Source organism: Monodelphis domestica, chromosome 1, assembly GCF_027887165.1.
Source record: "Monodelphis domestica isolate mMonDom1 chromosome 1, mMonDom1.pri, whole genome shotgun sequence".
In the NCBI taxonomy this organism is placed as follows: Eukaryota; Metazoa; Chordata; class Mammalia; order Didelphimorphia; family Didelphidae; genus Monodelphis; species Monodelphis domestica.
The window spans coordinates 266171219-266187292 of NC_077227.1; the positions used below are offsets into that span (position 1 = coordinate 266171219).

Sequence of the window (16074 nt, forward strand, 5' to 3'; positions counted from 1 at the left end):
GTCTTTTACAAAATAGTCATCTCAGATCAACAGAAGACCACCCTCCATTCATTGTCGTCATCCTGCAAGATAAGATTGCTGTAGCATTTGCACCTGTTTTCTCCATCTCCTCCTTTAATATGGTCGGTAATTGTTTTGCTGATTACCACTCCCTGTGGATGCTTTGCCTTATGTGCTTTATTGACCACTATAGTCTGCATACCCCTGTCCATATCCATAGTTCCCATAGTTATACCCAGTATAATCATATCCACCACAGTCACTATAGTTTTGATTGCCACCATCAGCACTACTGTAATTTCCATATCCTTGATCATAATAGTTATTAAATCCCTGGTTCCAGTTTTGGCCCTGACTTTGGCCATGACCAACACTGTGTTGGTGCTGTTACTGCCTGTATACCTCTTTCAGCTAGGCAATCCTAGGCAATCCAGAACCAATCTGATGATATCTGTTTTCTAATAATTTCTTTACTAGTTCTTCATGTGTATACGTGATAAAACAGAATCTTCTTCTTTCATTTGTTTTTGTGTCCATAGGAAGTTCAATATTCTCAATATCTCCAAAATATTCTTTGATTTGTTCTTTGGAGGTATCTGAGCTCAGTCTGCTAACAAATACTTTTTTTGGGGGGGGGCTCCTTTCCCTTTAAAGCTTTAGCTCTTTTGGGGTATATCAACTTGCCATCTAACTTGTGTTCTTTAAGTTCCTTATGTTCCAGAACCTTATTGACACTGGCAGCATCTTTGAAAGCACAAATCTGCATCCTCTCCTTCTTCCTGTGATGGGATTTGTTTTAATTGTGCATCTACAAACTCTCCAAAACAAGACAGGTATTCAGTGAGATCTTTCTTGCTTGTATTCCAGCTTAGCCCTCCAATAAACATTTTACCATTGAACTGCTGATTCTTGCTGGCGTTGATTTTGGATCCTTCAGCAAACTACTCTATGTTGTTCTACGCATTCACATCCTCCATGACAGAAGGGCTGTTGGGGGGGGAGAGGAATGGCAGGTGGCAGGGAGAAAGAGTCACAGAGGCAATGCCTTGTATGGAGCCGGATGTAAAATGCAACTACATTTAGTTTATGAGGAGTTATGAGGAGTAAAATGAAGTGGGTATTTAAATGTAACAAAAAAATAAATAAATTGAAATAGAAAAAACAATAACAAAAAACTAAAGTAATAAGCCCCTGAGGACTGAAACTAAGTCTTATACCTTTATTCCATCTTTTCTACCCCTAAGCTTCTAGCTCAAGTCTAATCACATGATCCAATATGTATTTATTAATCCTTGCTTTGATTTTTGATTGACTTATCTTGATTAATTGAATCATCTGGTTTGTTGAGTGTTAATAATAAATAATAGCTAGCATTTACATAGCACTTCAAGATTTGGAAAACTATTTATATATATTATTTAATTTGATCCTTAAACAGCCCTGGGATTTAGGAGGTATTATTCTCCTCATTTTATAGATGAGGAAACTGAAGCTGGGGGAGATTTAGAGACTGGCTTAAATTCACAGAACTAGTGTAAAATTCAGATTGAAAGTCAGATCTTCTGAATCCACATTCAAAATTTTATTTGGGGGAAGCTAGGTGGCTCAGTGGATTGAAAGCTAAGCATAGAGATGGGAGATCCTGGTTCAAATCTGGCCTCAGACACTTCCTAGCTATGTGATCCTGGGCAAGTCACTTAACTCCCATTACCTAGCTCTTACTGCTCTTCTGTCTTGGAACCAATACAGAGTACAGATTCTAAGATGGAAGGTAAGGGTTTTGTTTTTAATGTATACAATGAGTAACTTAGCTGCCCCTAAAATTAGTTTTCCTATATACTTTGACCCACAATTTAAGGATACCTGCAGCCTCTACTAACCATCTTTTCTTGCTCTTCTATCAGCTCTCCAGATACAACATGATACAGTGGAAGAAACACTGATTGTGGAGTCAAAAGATCTGATGATGAATACAATCATGATTACTTACCAACTGTGTGACCCACAAATCCCTGACTTGCCTGGGTAATTGTGAGGAGAATACTCTATGAATGGCAAAGTGGAATACAAATATGAATTATTATTTCTATGGTCTTATAAGGCTACAGAACATGTTTATAGATTTTTCTCATTTGTTGCTCAGTTGAAATTACAGTACAAATCCAGTGAGGCAGCTAGGTGCAGTGGATGGAATATCAAACTTGGAATCAAGAAGACTCATCCTTCTGAGTTCAAATCTGGCCTCAGATACTTACTAGTTGTGTAACCCTGGACAAGTCACTTAACTTCCAGTTTTCCCATCTGTAAAATTATTTGGAGAAAGAAATGGCAAACTGTTCCAGTATCTTTTCAAGAAAAACCTAAATGAGGTCATGAAAAGTCAGAAATGACTAAAAACAACTCAACAGCATCAACTCAGTGACACAAATGGCAAATTTCATCGTGTGTTCAGTGCCTGTTTGGCATTGGTTAAGAAAAGTATATGGGGAGACTTCCAGATCAAGATGGCTACTGAGTAAAAGCAGAGCTCTTCTCCTCTCCACCAATCGAAACGGAGTGCTCAAATAGACAAAACCAAAATCAAACGAGGGAAGGAGTTCCATGGCAGGATACAGCACAACAGGTAGGCAAAGTTAGGGCATTTCCATGTTAAAAGGGGGTGAAATTTCCCCCACCAAGGGGAGAGCTCACAACTCCTCACCACTTCACCTACCTTTTCAGATTCCCAGCGAGCACAGGACAAACTACTAAGTTCTAGGAGGGAGGCTGACCAAGTTCAATACAGACTTACCTCTAAGAGAAATGACTCAGAACACTGGAAAGTTGAGGAAACATGTAGATAGGGGGTTGCAGAGCTTGGGGAGAGAGGGAGGTTCATAGCAAAAAAATGCCACAGAGAGCTGTAAAAAGCCCTCGGGCTAAAACCTCTCCAGTGCTCAATACAGAGAGACCTCCCTACAGACCTCTTCCAGGCAACCTCTAAGTTTTCAGGGGCCAGACCTGCCCATAACAATAGCAAGACTCGGGATCCCAGGAGGCAGAGGAAATATGGAGTTGGGGGGGTGTGGAGTTTGGGCAGAAAGGGGAGGCTCCAAGCAAATGGCCACAGAGACCTGAAAAATAGCCTCTGGACAAAAACCTCTCCAGTGCTCAATACAGAGACTTGCCTACACTCCACACCCAGATCTCTGCAAGTCAGTCTTTAAGTTCTTAAGGGCTGTAGCTGCCACTAAGAGCAGCTGGACACTGCTGAGGACTGGGGGAAAATATCCTCAGGGCAAAAACCTCTCCAGAGTCTAATAAAAAGATCACCTATATTCCTCACTTAGACATCTAACCAGGAAAGAACAAGGCAATGGCCACCAACTCCCAGGAACTAAAATCGACAAATACCAAAAAAACAAGAAGAAAATGTTGAACCTTGATAATTTTTATATAGAAAAAACTCAGACTAAAGAAAAGACAGCAGACGATTACAAACAATTAAACACACCCAAAACTTCACGAAAAAAAAAATGGAAATTAAGTCACAAGTTCTTAAAAACTTTAAATCTGAGATTGTCAGAAAAATGGAAGAGATATGGCAAGAAAAGTGGGAAATAGTCCAAAAAGGAAATAACAGTTTAAAATACAGGATCTCCCACTTGGAAATTGAAGCCCAGAAATCAAATGAAATAATAAGAAAATTGAAGACCAGAAATGACCTTCTGGGAGCCATGAAAAGCAGGATAGAGCAAACTGAAAAGGAAAATCAAAAGATCTTAGCTGAAAACTAGTCATTAAAAACTAGAATTGCTCAAGTAGAAGCCAATGATCTCACAAGACAGCAAGAATTAATAAAGCAAAGCCAAAAAAATCACAGATTAGAAAACACACAAAATATCTCACTGAGAGGGTGGTTGACCTTGAAAATAGAATTTAGAGAGAAAATTTGAGAATCATAGGCCTACCTGAAAACCTGGAAACATAAAGAAACCTTGGCATCATACTACAAGAAAGTATCCAAGAAAACTGCCCTGAGGTTCTGCAAAAAGAGGGCAAAATAGACAGTGAAAGAGTCCATAGATGACACAAAATATCTCACTGAGAGGGTGGTTGACCTTGAAAATAGAATTTAGAGAGAAAATTTGAGAATCATAGGCCTACCTGAAAACCTGGAAACATAAAGAAACCTTGGCATCATACTACAAGAAATTATCCAAGAAAACTGCCCTGAGGTTCTGCAAAAAGAGGGCAAAATAGACAGTGAAAGAGTCCATAGATCATCCGCCACACTAAATCCTCAAAAGACAACCCCCAGGAATGTAATTGTCAAATTCAAGAACTTCCAAGCTAAGAGGAAATGTTACAAGAAGCCAGAAAGAAACAATTCAGATATCAAGGAGCACCAATCAGGATTACACAGGATCTGGCAGCCTCCATGCTAAATGACCACAAAGCTTGGAATACAATATTCAGGAAGGCAAGAGAATTGGGTCTTCAATCAAGGATCAAATAAGCATAAAAACTGACTATATACTTCCCAGGGAAAGTATGAGCATTCAACAAAATAGAAGACTTTCAAATATTTGTAAATAAAAGACCAGAACTAAACAGAAAATTTGACATCAAAATCCAAAAACCAAGAGAAACATGAAAAGGTAAATAAGAAAGAGAAGGGTCTTATTTTTTTTTTACTGTTGTTCTCTTATGGCCTCAAATAAGACCTAATTGTTTATATTCCTATATGGAAAAATGTTATTTGCAACTGTCAAAAATTGTATTTACTATTATAGTGGTTAGAATTATCCATGGGTAGAGATTGGGGTACTAAGTGATTTAAAATCATATATTAAAAAAAGAAGAAGGGGGGGGAATGGTATCAAGAGAAATTTGAAGGAATAAGAAAATTAGGATAACCTATACTACCCAAAAAGGCACATGGGAGAGGGAGGGGAAGAATACAACAATAAGAAGGAGAGGAAGGGAATGCTACAAGGTAATACTCAAACTTTATTCTTAATGGAATCAATTCTGAGAGGAAAGAGTATCTAGATCCATTGGGGTATTGAACTCTATCTTACCCTATAGGGAAGCTGAGAGGGACAAACTAAGGCAGGGGGAATGGGGAGGAAATAATAAGGGGGGAGGGAAAGAGGCGGAAGATAATTTAATAGACTTTAAAAAAAACAAAAGGGGAAAAAACGGAGGGGGCAGAAAGGGAGGTTGGGAGGGAAGTAATTCAAAGAGGGAGAGTGGGTGTAGTAGCTTAAAAAGACCCCAAAAGGAAATTAAGAGAGGATTAATAAGGAAGGGGGTAGAAAGGAAAGTAAAATAAGGGTGGGAATTAGGGGGACTGATTAAAAACAGAATACTGGTGTAGAAGGAAATAATGAAAGAGGAAAGAGCAGGACAAGGAGAGAAAATGAAAATGTTGGGAAATACACAGGTAATAATCATAACTTTGAATGTGAACAGGATGAACTCACCTGTAAAGTGAAAGCAAACAGCAGCTTGGATTAGAAACCAAAATCTTACCATATGTTGTCTATAAGAAACACACATGAGGAAGGTAGATATGCATAGGGTAAAAGTAAGTGGATGGCACAAAATCTATTAGGCATCAACAGATAAAAACATTGCAAACAAGTGCAAAAGAGCAGAAATAATGAATGCAACCTTCTCATATCACAATGCAATGAAAATAATAATTAGTAAGGGTATGTGGAGAGACAAAAATTAATTGGAAATTAAATAATATGATTCTCCAAAATCTGTTGGTTAAAGAACAAATCAGAGAAACAATTAATAATTTCATTGAAGAAAATGAAAATGAAGAGATATCCTTCCAAAATCTATGGGATGCAGCTAAAGCAGTACTCAGGGGACAATTTATATCCTTGAGTTCATATATTAATAAATTAGAGAGGGCAGAGGTCAATGAATTGGGCATGCAAATTAAAAAATTAGAAAGTGAACAAATTCAAAATCCCCAGATGAAAACTAAATTAGAGATCCTAAAAATTAAAGGAAAAATTAATAAAATCAAAAGTAAAAGAACTATTGAATTAATAAACAAGACTAGAATCTGGTACTTTGAATAAACAAATAAAACAGACAAAGTACTGGTCAATCTAATACAAAAAAAGGAAAAGAAAAACAAATTGACAGTATCTAAGATAAAAAGGGAGACCTCACCTTGAATGAAAAGGAAATTAAGGCAATCATTTCAAACTATTTTGCCCAATTATATGACAATAAATATGGCAAGCTAAGTGATATGGGTGAATATTTACAAAAATATAAATTGTCTAGATTAGCAGAAGAAAAAATAGAATACTTAAATAACCCCATATCAGAACAAGAAATTGAACAAGCCATCAAAGAACTCCCTAAGAAAAAATCCCCAGGGTCTGATGGATTCACAAGTGAATTCTATCAAAAATTCAAAGAACACCTAATCCTAATAATATACAAACTATTTGACATAATAAGCAAAGAAGGAGTTCTACCAAATTCCTTTTATGACACAAATGCGGTACTGATTTCAAAGCCAAATAGATAAAAAACAGAGAAAGGAAACTATAGACCAATGTCCTTAATGAACGTAGATGCAAAAATCTTAAATAGAATACTAGCCAAAAGATTCCAGCAAGTGATCACGAGGGTTATTCACTATGATCAGGTGGGATTTATACCAGGAATGCAAGGATGGTTCAATATTAGGAAAACCATTCACATAATTGACCATATCAACAAGCAAACCAACAAAAATCAAATGATTATCTCAATAGATGCAAAAAAAGTCTTTGACAAAATACAACACTCATTCCTATTGAAAACACTAGAAAATATAGGAATAAATGGTCCTTTTCTAAAACATAATAAACAGTATAAATCTAAAGCCATCAGTAAGCATTGTCTGCAATAGGGATAAATTAGAGGCATTCCAAATAAGATAAGGAGTGAAACAAGGATGCCCATTATCACCTTTATTATTTAACATTGTACTAGAAACACTAGCAATAGCAAATAGAGAAGAAAAAGAAATTGAAGGTATTAAAATAGGCAATGAGGAGACCAAGCTATCAGTCTTTGCAGATGACATGATAGTCTACTTAAGGAATCCTAGAAAATCAACTAAAAAGCTAGTGGAAGTAATCAACAACTTAGCAAAGCTGCAGGCTACAAAATAAACCCACATAATCATCAGCATTTCTATATACTTCCAACTCATCCCAGCAGCAAGAATTAGAAAAAGAAATTAATTTTAAAATCACCACAAACAGTATAAAATACTTAGGACTCTATCTGCCAACTATATAACCACAACTACAAAACACTCTCCACACAATTAAAATTATATCCAAATAATCAGGAAAACATTAATTGCTCATGGGTAGGATGAGCTAACATAATAAAAATGACAATCCTACCCAAACCAATTTACTTATCTGGGGCCATACCCATCAAACTACCAAAAAAACTTTTTTGTAGAATTAGAAAAACAATAACAAAGTTCATGTGGAAGAACAAAAAATCAAGAAAATCAAGGGAAATAATGGAAAAAAATGTGAAGAAAGGTGGCGTAGCAGTACTAGATCTTAAACTATACTATAAAGCAGAGATCTGATCAAGACCATATGGTACTGGCTAAGAGACAGAAGGGAGGATCAGTGGAATAGACTTGGAGTAAGTGACCTCACTAAGACAGTCTATGATAAACCCAAAGATCCCTATTTTTGGGATAAAAATTCACTATTTGACAAAAATTGCTGGGAAAATTGGAAAACAGTATGGGAGAAATTATGTTTAGATCAACATCTCACACCCTATAACAAGATAAACTCAGAATGGGTGAGTGACTTAAACATAAAGAAGGAAACAATAAGTAAATTAGGTGAACACAGAATAGTATACTTGTCAGATACTTGGGAAAGGAAAGATTTTAAGACCAAGCAAGAGTTACAAAAAATTACATAATGCAAAATAGATGATTTTGATTACGTTAACTTAAAAAGTTTTTGTACAAACAAAACAAATGCAGTCCAAATTTCCAAATTAGAAGGGAAGCAAAAAATTGGGAAACAATCTTTATTTAAAAAAAAAAAACTCTGACAAAGGTCTAATCACTCAAATTTATAAGGGACTAAATAAATTGTACAAAAAATCAAGCCATTCCCCAGGTGATAAATGGGCAAGGAACATGAATAAGCAATTTTCAGACAAAGAAATGAAAACTATTAATAAGAACACGAAAAAATGTTCTAAATCTCTTATAGTCAGAGAAATGCAAATCAAAACAACTCTGAGGTATCACCTCATACCTAGCAGATTGGCCAATATGACAGCAAAGCAAAGAAATGAATGTTGGAGGGGATGTGGCAAAGTAGGGACATTAATGCATTGCTGATGGAGTTGTGAACTGATCCAAACATTCTGGAAGGCAATTTGGAACTATGCCCAAAGGGTGCTAAAAGACTGTCTGCCCTTTGAGCCGGCCATAGCACTGCTGGGCTTGGACCCCAAAGAGATAATAAGGGAAGAGACTTGTATAAGAATATTCATAGCCGCGCAGTTTGTGGTGCCAAAAAATTGGAAAATGAGGAGATGCCCTCCAATTGGGGAATGACTGAACAAATTGTGGTATCTGTTGATGATGGAATACTATTGTGCTCAAAGGAATAATAAACTGGAGGTATTCCTTGTGAACTGGAACAACCTCGAGGAACTGATGCAGAGTGAAAGGAGCAGAACAAGGAGAACATGGTATACAGAGACTGATGCACTGTGGTACAATCAAATGTAATGGACTTCTCTACTAGTAGCAATGCAACTATTTGGAGGGACAAATGAGAAAGAACGCTATCCACATCCAGAGGAAGACCTGTGGGGAAAGAAACACAGGAGAAAAACCAACCACTTGATCACATGAGGCTATGACTGGGAAAGTGGACTCTAAAAGATCACCCTAGTGCAAATACTAATAATAAAGAAATGGGTCTTGATCGATGGCACATATTAAACCCAGCTGAATTGTGAGTCATATATGGGAGGGGGTTTAGGGGAGGTGAAGGAAGGAAAGTATATGGGGATAAAATAATCATGGCCCAAAATGAAGCCTCAAAGTTCAAAGAAAAGATGCTGTAAGGCATTGTTTAGTGCTATTACAAGCATATGGGAGGTATTTTATAGATTTGATCCAACTTAAAACCATTCAACTTAGATCTTGCCTTACAGAATTTTTGCTGCAATTGAAGTTACCTAGTGATGTATACTGGCAGACACTATCCACCCATAAATCTTTGGATGCTTTCTTGGGGAGAATGTTTATATGGCTTTCGTCTATCTCTGGCAGATGGAAAGATATCAGTGATACAGGACTATGAGAGAGCCAAATAATAGATCAGAAAGACTCATGGTGCTTTTTTTCAGTGGAATGTGATATTCTACATAATGTTGTGGTTTTTAATGCTGGTGGATATATAAAATGCACAAAGCCAAGAAATGATGTGTTTTCTTCACTGAGACTGATTTTCTAGCATTTCTACACCTGTTTACTGACTTGAATCATTACAATAACTGTTTGTTGAACATCAATATTAAATAATCTTTAGTTTCAATTAAGAAATGATTTGGGACTAGGAACACAAAATAATGAGATGCAGTATAAGATATGGTGCTAAATTTGGAGTCAGGAAGATCTGGGTTCAAGTCCTACTTCAGACACTTATTACCTGATGATACCAGGAAAATCACTTAACCTTCTGAACCTCGTTTTTCACATTTATGAAGTGAGAGGGCTTGACTCTTGTGATAGAGACATGAAGAGAGAGAGGTTTTGCAGGACTTGTGGGAAGAGGAAATAAGTTATTCCAGTAAAAGAAGAACAAGTAATTCAACAGCAAGAACATTCTTAAACTTGTAGCAAAATTCCAACTTCATAACTAGGACAAGCACAAAAATCTAGAGTGTTAGAGAAGCATGGATTCACATTGGTTGAATCTGTTGTAACATGACTTTAACAGCAAAATATAGTTGAGAACTGAAAAAAAAAGGTTATTCATATCTCTCAACCTTCATCCTAAAACAGTCTATACCAGGGGAAGGAAGGGAGACAGGGTATACCAGGAAGATATTATTTCATTGTTTCAGATATCTCACTAGACATAACAATGTGATCATGTCATCAGTGACAATACATATACTGATGACATCTGAGAAAAAAGTCCTAGTCATGAATTACAACGTGAATAGCCCAAGAAGAAAGCAATATCAAGCCTGGTGAATGTAAGCCTACTGAGAACAAAGGAAAGCACTGGAGAATACTAGCCACTAGAATTCAAAAGAGAGAGCCCTATACAAGTTAAAATAATGAAAGGATAGTACAGTCCCTGAAGATATACAGCCATTAACACAGTAATACAAAAGGAAAACCTTGCATTTGAAAAAGTAGCAGCCACAAAGAAACAAAGCCTCAATGTTACATATAAAATAGTCTCTGCCTGACATAGAAACAAATAAAAAAGAACTATCTCCAAGTAATACATACAACAACTATTCAAAAACTACATACAGTAACCATATGATAGACCTCCTTGATGAAAAAAAAAAGGGAAATTGAAAACTATACTCTTAGGCATAATGCATACACCCATGCAAGAAGAAAAACACAAGTTTGAGCTGACTTGCTTGCACGAAGAGGTACACATGCAAAAGCTTACCTCCCATGCATGAAGAAAATCACAGGTTATTTTAATTGCACACTCAGAATATTGATAAATTCTGCATGCATAAAGATTTCAACTCACTTCCATGCAAAAGTAACTTTTCACTCTTACTTGCACACACACGTGTAAATCTCACACACATGCATTGTTTGTGTGTTCCCGAGTTCCTGATTATTGCAGCGGATACTGATTTGAAGAACACAAGTCTTCAATCAAGTCTGGACAATGGCAAATGGCATGCAGACCAGACGAAGGACCAAAGTGGAAAGGAAGAGAATTTCTACAAGCAACATGATTGGACATGGAAGGACTTTGGAACTTTGTTTTTTGGAACTCTGGATCATGAGGATGTGTAAGGATTCATCGTACAAGTGAACATCACATATATATTTGCATGCACATCCTACATAGAAAATTAAGATATTCATGGATTGAGTAAGTATACAACATGCATGACAACAAGACACACTGACGTTAAATTTCTATGGAAAATTTAACCAGACAAAATTTTCTTTTCTGCATGAGTTTGCACAGAAATTTAGAAGGATGTATATATGTAAATTTGTATGCACACATGTATTTACTAAATTAACTAACATGCTAACTTTTAGAGTAAGTTATTAATCATCTAAATAGCCTAGTGAATTTGTTTAAGGCTTAAGAAAGTACAGATGTAGAAGTTCTGGAGTATAGAAGCTGGATTGTACCATAATTGAAGTTTAGCATTTGTTAGTGTTGGGAAATTTTTCTTAGTGACTATATAGACATAAGGATAAGAAATTTGCTTGTTCAATATGTTATTGACATTGTTGAGTGAATGTTGTTACTTGATTTGTTGTGATGTGAAACTATGTCATGTAATTCCCCTACCTAAACCATTTTCCTATAACCCATTCTTAGCTTAGCATTTAGATAGATAGAATAGCTAAGATGAGTTTAGGAGTTTGTTATTTTAGTGGGGGGGTGGTAAGAGTATATTTCAGATAGCAAAGAGTTAAGATAGAATTGTTATTAATAAGGTAAGTATCATGGAAAAAATGCAAGTTGCATTTTTTTTTTGCTAATAAAAGAGGGGATTGTGATAGAGACATGAAAAGAGAGAGGTTTTGCAGGACTTGTAGGCCAAGATGCAAGGACCAAGGCTGGAGACCTAGCTCTAGTTGTTAATCGAAAGAAGGTTCCAATGGAATGTTCCCAGGAGTGGCAATTGGGGGTTTGATGGCCACACTAAGAAGAGAAACTTGGCTTTTGGACTTTGTCTCTGTCTCTCTGACTCTGGGTAGTTGAAGCTGATAAGAAAAAGAAACTTGGCTTTTGAATTGGTGGTTTATTTGAGAATTGAGCTGGCCTGGAGAAACTGAAAGTCTTTGAACCTCATTTCTTTCTGGGGTTGAGCTGAGAGACCTTGATGATTTTGTGAGAAAGAAGAAAGAAGATTTAAAAGGCTGTTGTCCTCCATCTCCCTAACTGTCTAAGAGTCACAGTTTGTGACTAGACTACTTTCTCAATCCTTCATTTAGATTATGGAAATCCTCATCACTCTTACCTCAGTTTCCCATCCTATCATAATAATAATGATAATAATAAGACTGGGAGGTGAGGGAGGCAAAAAGGAGAGGGTTGGTTAAGGGAGGGAGTGAGGGAGGAAGGAGGTTAGGAAATAGATTGATCCATCAGCCATCAGTAGGGATCAGTAGGCAAACCCCAGAGTAAACCTCAGAGCAGTGTCCCCTGTGAACCAGCATCCCTGTGTGGCACTATCCCTGTGTGGCATCCCTCAGCATTTCTCATTTCTACCTCCATTACAAATAAGCAGCTTCAGGTTCTTGTAGCAGCCCTCTCTAGTCAAAGCCAGAGAACAACAGTCATTACAAGAAACAGAATCAGTTCCCTTCAGTTTACCTTTACCTTTTCTATTTCAACAAGTAATAGTTTTTCCTCAGTTTATTTTTCTATTTCACTCTATTACTTCCAGCATCCCTTCTATCTCTAAATATGTGGTAATATTGACATTAATAATGATTTTTGTCTTTTTTAAATCCCTTCCTCCAAATCTACTTTTAAAAAGTAGTGACTTCCTCCTATTAATTGAATTCTGATAATCAGACTGACAAAAAAAAAAAAGCTCAATTCTTCTTTGAATGATACAGAATGAGGAAGAAGCAATTAAACAAGAGTATATCTACTTGGATGGAGAAATCATAGTGAATATGGATGTTGGGTGGGCTTTCAATGATGGAATTATTTAGACATCTGAAAAGAGTAATTGAGATTGGAGAAATGTTGTGACATTAGAGAGAATAATAATAATAACAAGTGTCTTATTTGATCTTCACCACTACCCTGTGAGAAAAATACTATTATTAGCTCCAGTTTACAGTTGGGGAAACAAAGACTAAGAAATGTTAAGTGACTTGTCAGAGTCCTAGTTAATGTCTAGTTAATGTCTCCTATAAGTCTTTTTGACTCCCAGTCTGATATTATATTCACTTTGTTATAAGACATCTCATTGCCCAAAGCATATTTAGAAGATAGCAGGCAAACCAATTTGGTTGAGAACATGTTTCAAGTGATACAGTAGTGAACTACAAAGCTTAAAGGGAAGATTTTATGCCCATCTGTGAAGACCCTGGAATACCAGCTGAGGAATCACAAGTTACCGAGACATCAATTCTGCTTCCACAATATCCTAGACATCTCTTGCCTTCTTCTCACTCAAATAGCCACCACCCTCAAGGATGTACTATTGTAATAACCTCTGAACTGGTCTTCTTTCCTGAAGTCTCTTCCTTCTCCATTCTCTCATCTGCACAGCTTCCAAAGTGGTATTTTAAAAGTATGGATCTTCCTATGTCGCTGTGAAGGTAAAGAACTGGAAAATGAGGGGATGCCCATCATTTGGGGAATGACTGAACAAGTTGTAATATATGTTTGTGATGTATATTAGCATGTTATAAAAAATGATCATCATGATGGTTTCAGGAAAACCTGAAAAAAACCTCATGCATACTGAAGTGATCAGAACTGGAACACTGTTCACATTAAGAGCAGTATTTGTAATGATAATCAATTGTGAAAAATGCATTCTGATAAATATTACTATCCACAGCAGTTCTAAAGACTCATTATTAAATGAAGAAGGAAAGGAAAAATCATTCAAGTATCTGTGCCAAGAAAATCCCAAATGGAGTTATGAAGACATGACTGAACAATAAATAACAAACATGATGAAAATGCTGTCTACCTCTAAAGAGAGAAATGATTAGCTCTGAATGATACTTTTTCTATTTCCGTTCCTTCCTTCCTTCCTTCTTTCCTTCCTTCCTTCCTTCCTTCCTTCCTTCCTTCCTTCCTTCCTTCCTGCCACCTTCCTTCCTTCCTTCCTTCCTGGTAGATGTGGAAATATATTCTTCATGTTCTCATATTATAATAAGTATCATATTTCTTGCTTTCTCAAGGGCTGGATAGGGATTATAGGAGGGAAAGAATTTGGAAATGAAAACTAAAATTAAAATAAAGATTTTAAAATACCCTCATTTGATACTTACAACAACTTTGTGAAGATGGGTGCTTTTATTAACCTAGTTTTATAGATGGGAAAACTGAGGCATATAAGAGGTTAAATGGTTTTCTAAGGGACATACAACTAGTAAATGTCTGAGGCTAGAATGAAACCTAGAGTGTCCCTGACTCCATGCCCAGAAATCTGTCCACTAAACCTCCTAGCTGCCTCTCTTGTGATCCAAATTCACTGTCCTAATTGCTATTTTTCTACACATAATAAATATTTCATCTCACATCTCTGTGCCTCTCCACTGGTTGACCTCTGTGTCTAGGATGTACTACTTTATCTCTCTGTTTCAGAATTCATATTCTTCAAAGTTCATCTCAAATCCTACCCACCTTCTAATGTGGTCTTTCCTAATACCCCCAGATGCCAATAACTTTTGTATTTATTTTCCATATATTTTGTGTTTGGTTATTGTAAAATGATTATGGGCAAAGTATTAAAAAAGGAATACAAATGCTAAAAAGATCACAAATCAGGCAATTTATTACTTGTGAGCAGTCAACTATAGGACTACCCAGCCCTTCAGTTTCATGGGCAAGCATGAGGAGATGGCTTGAGCCTATACCAGAACATATACCCTAATTTAGGTCCTAGATCAGCGATGGGCAACCTTTTGAACTTGGTGTTTCAAAATTTGCAAAAAAAAAAACAAAACAAACAAACAAACAAAAACGAGCATAACTCAGGTGGTGTGTCACTTCAAGAAAAAAACCATAATTTCATGATATTTAGAGTTTAAATAACAGAAATTGTAATATATAACTATTTAATAAACAAAATACTAATTAACTTACCTGCTTATTGACTTCTTTGTTCATCTGTCAGTTTCTTTTGTTGGTCTTCATATTACTTAACTTGAGTGGGGTGATCTTGGGTTGGTCTTGATATTATTTAACTAAGATAAGTGAGGGGGAGGAAGGATTCCTTAACTAACCTGCCTATTGGTGACTTTTTTGTTGCTGAATTTCATTGGCTAAATCTTCAATTGAAGGTTGTTATTTTGTACACTTCAAGCCCAAACAAGCACTACTAACTTCATCTGTCAATCTGTTTCTTTTGTTGGTTTTGATATTACTTAATGCTGAGAAAAGTATGCAAAGGGAAAAAATTGTGAGCAAAGTCATTGCTATATTTTTCAGGGTGCTTAAAGTGTCTGGAAATCAGTTCCAGGTACTCCTTTGTTGCTTGTGAGGAAGAGCCCCACCCAGTTTTCTTCTGGCCCTGCCCCACCCTGCCCCTCCTCAGCCAGCTGGCTTGGGGGTACAGCTTTAAAATAGCCTGCCTGCCACGTGTACTCCTTCTGAGCACATGCTCCTCCTCCCCACCCCCACGGGAGCCACACACACCCCAATCTCCTGGTGCGGTTTGCACATACCAGCATGTGTAATAGCCTTCCCCAGCCAGGCCAGACCAGGGCATGGCCATGGCCATGGCTGTGGGGCAGCTCCAGGGCCCTGAGCCTTCAGGCAATTGCATGTCATCAAAAATGGCTATGTGTGTCAGTGCTGACATGTGTCATAGGTTTGCCATCACAGTCCTAGATGAACCATGGGACTCTACCCATATATCTCATAGGGACTGAGTGGGAGGAGGATTTTAGAGATAAGTCAGTAGGTAGCCTCAATTACAAATCTTTCCCATTCATTGAACTGCAAAGACAATATGATTAGGAAAGTTTGCTAACCTTGCACATCTGGATTATGAAGTTTACTAAACTCATTATCATCATAAACTTTGCATTCCTTGATGAAATGAAGCTGAATAAACCAATTATGTGGTATATAAGAACTTTAT

General features: G+C 36.8%; 1 pseudogene; it reads right to left on the reverse strand.

Moving 5' to 3' along the window:
- Positions 1-168: 168 nt before the first annotated feature.
- On the reverse strand, positions 169-15756 carry LOC100619175 (heterogeneous nuclear ribonucleoprotein D-like; annotated as a pseudogene).
- Between the last annotated feature and the right edge of the window lie 318 nt (positions 15757-16074).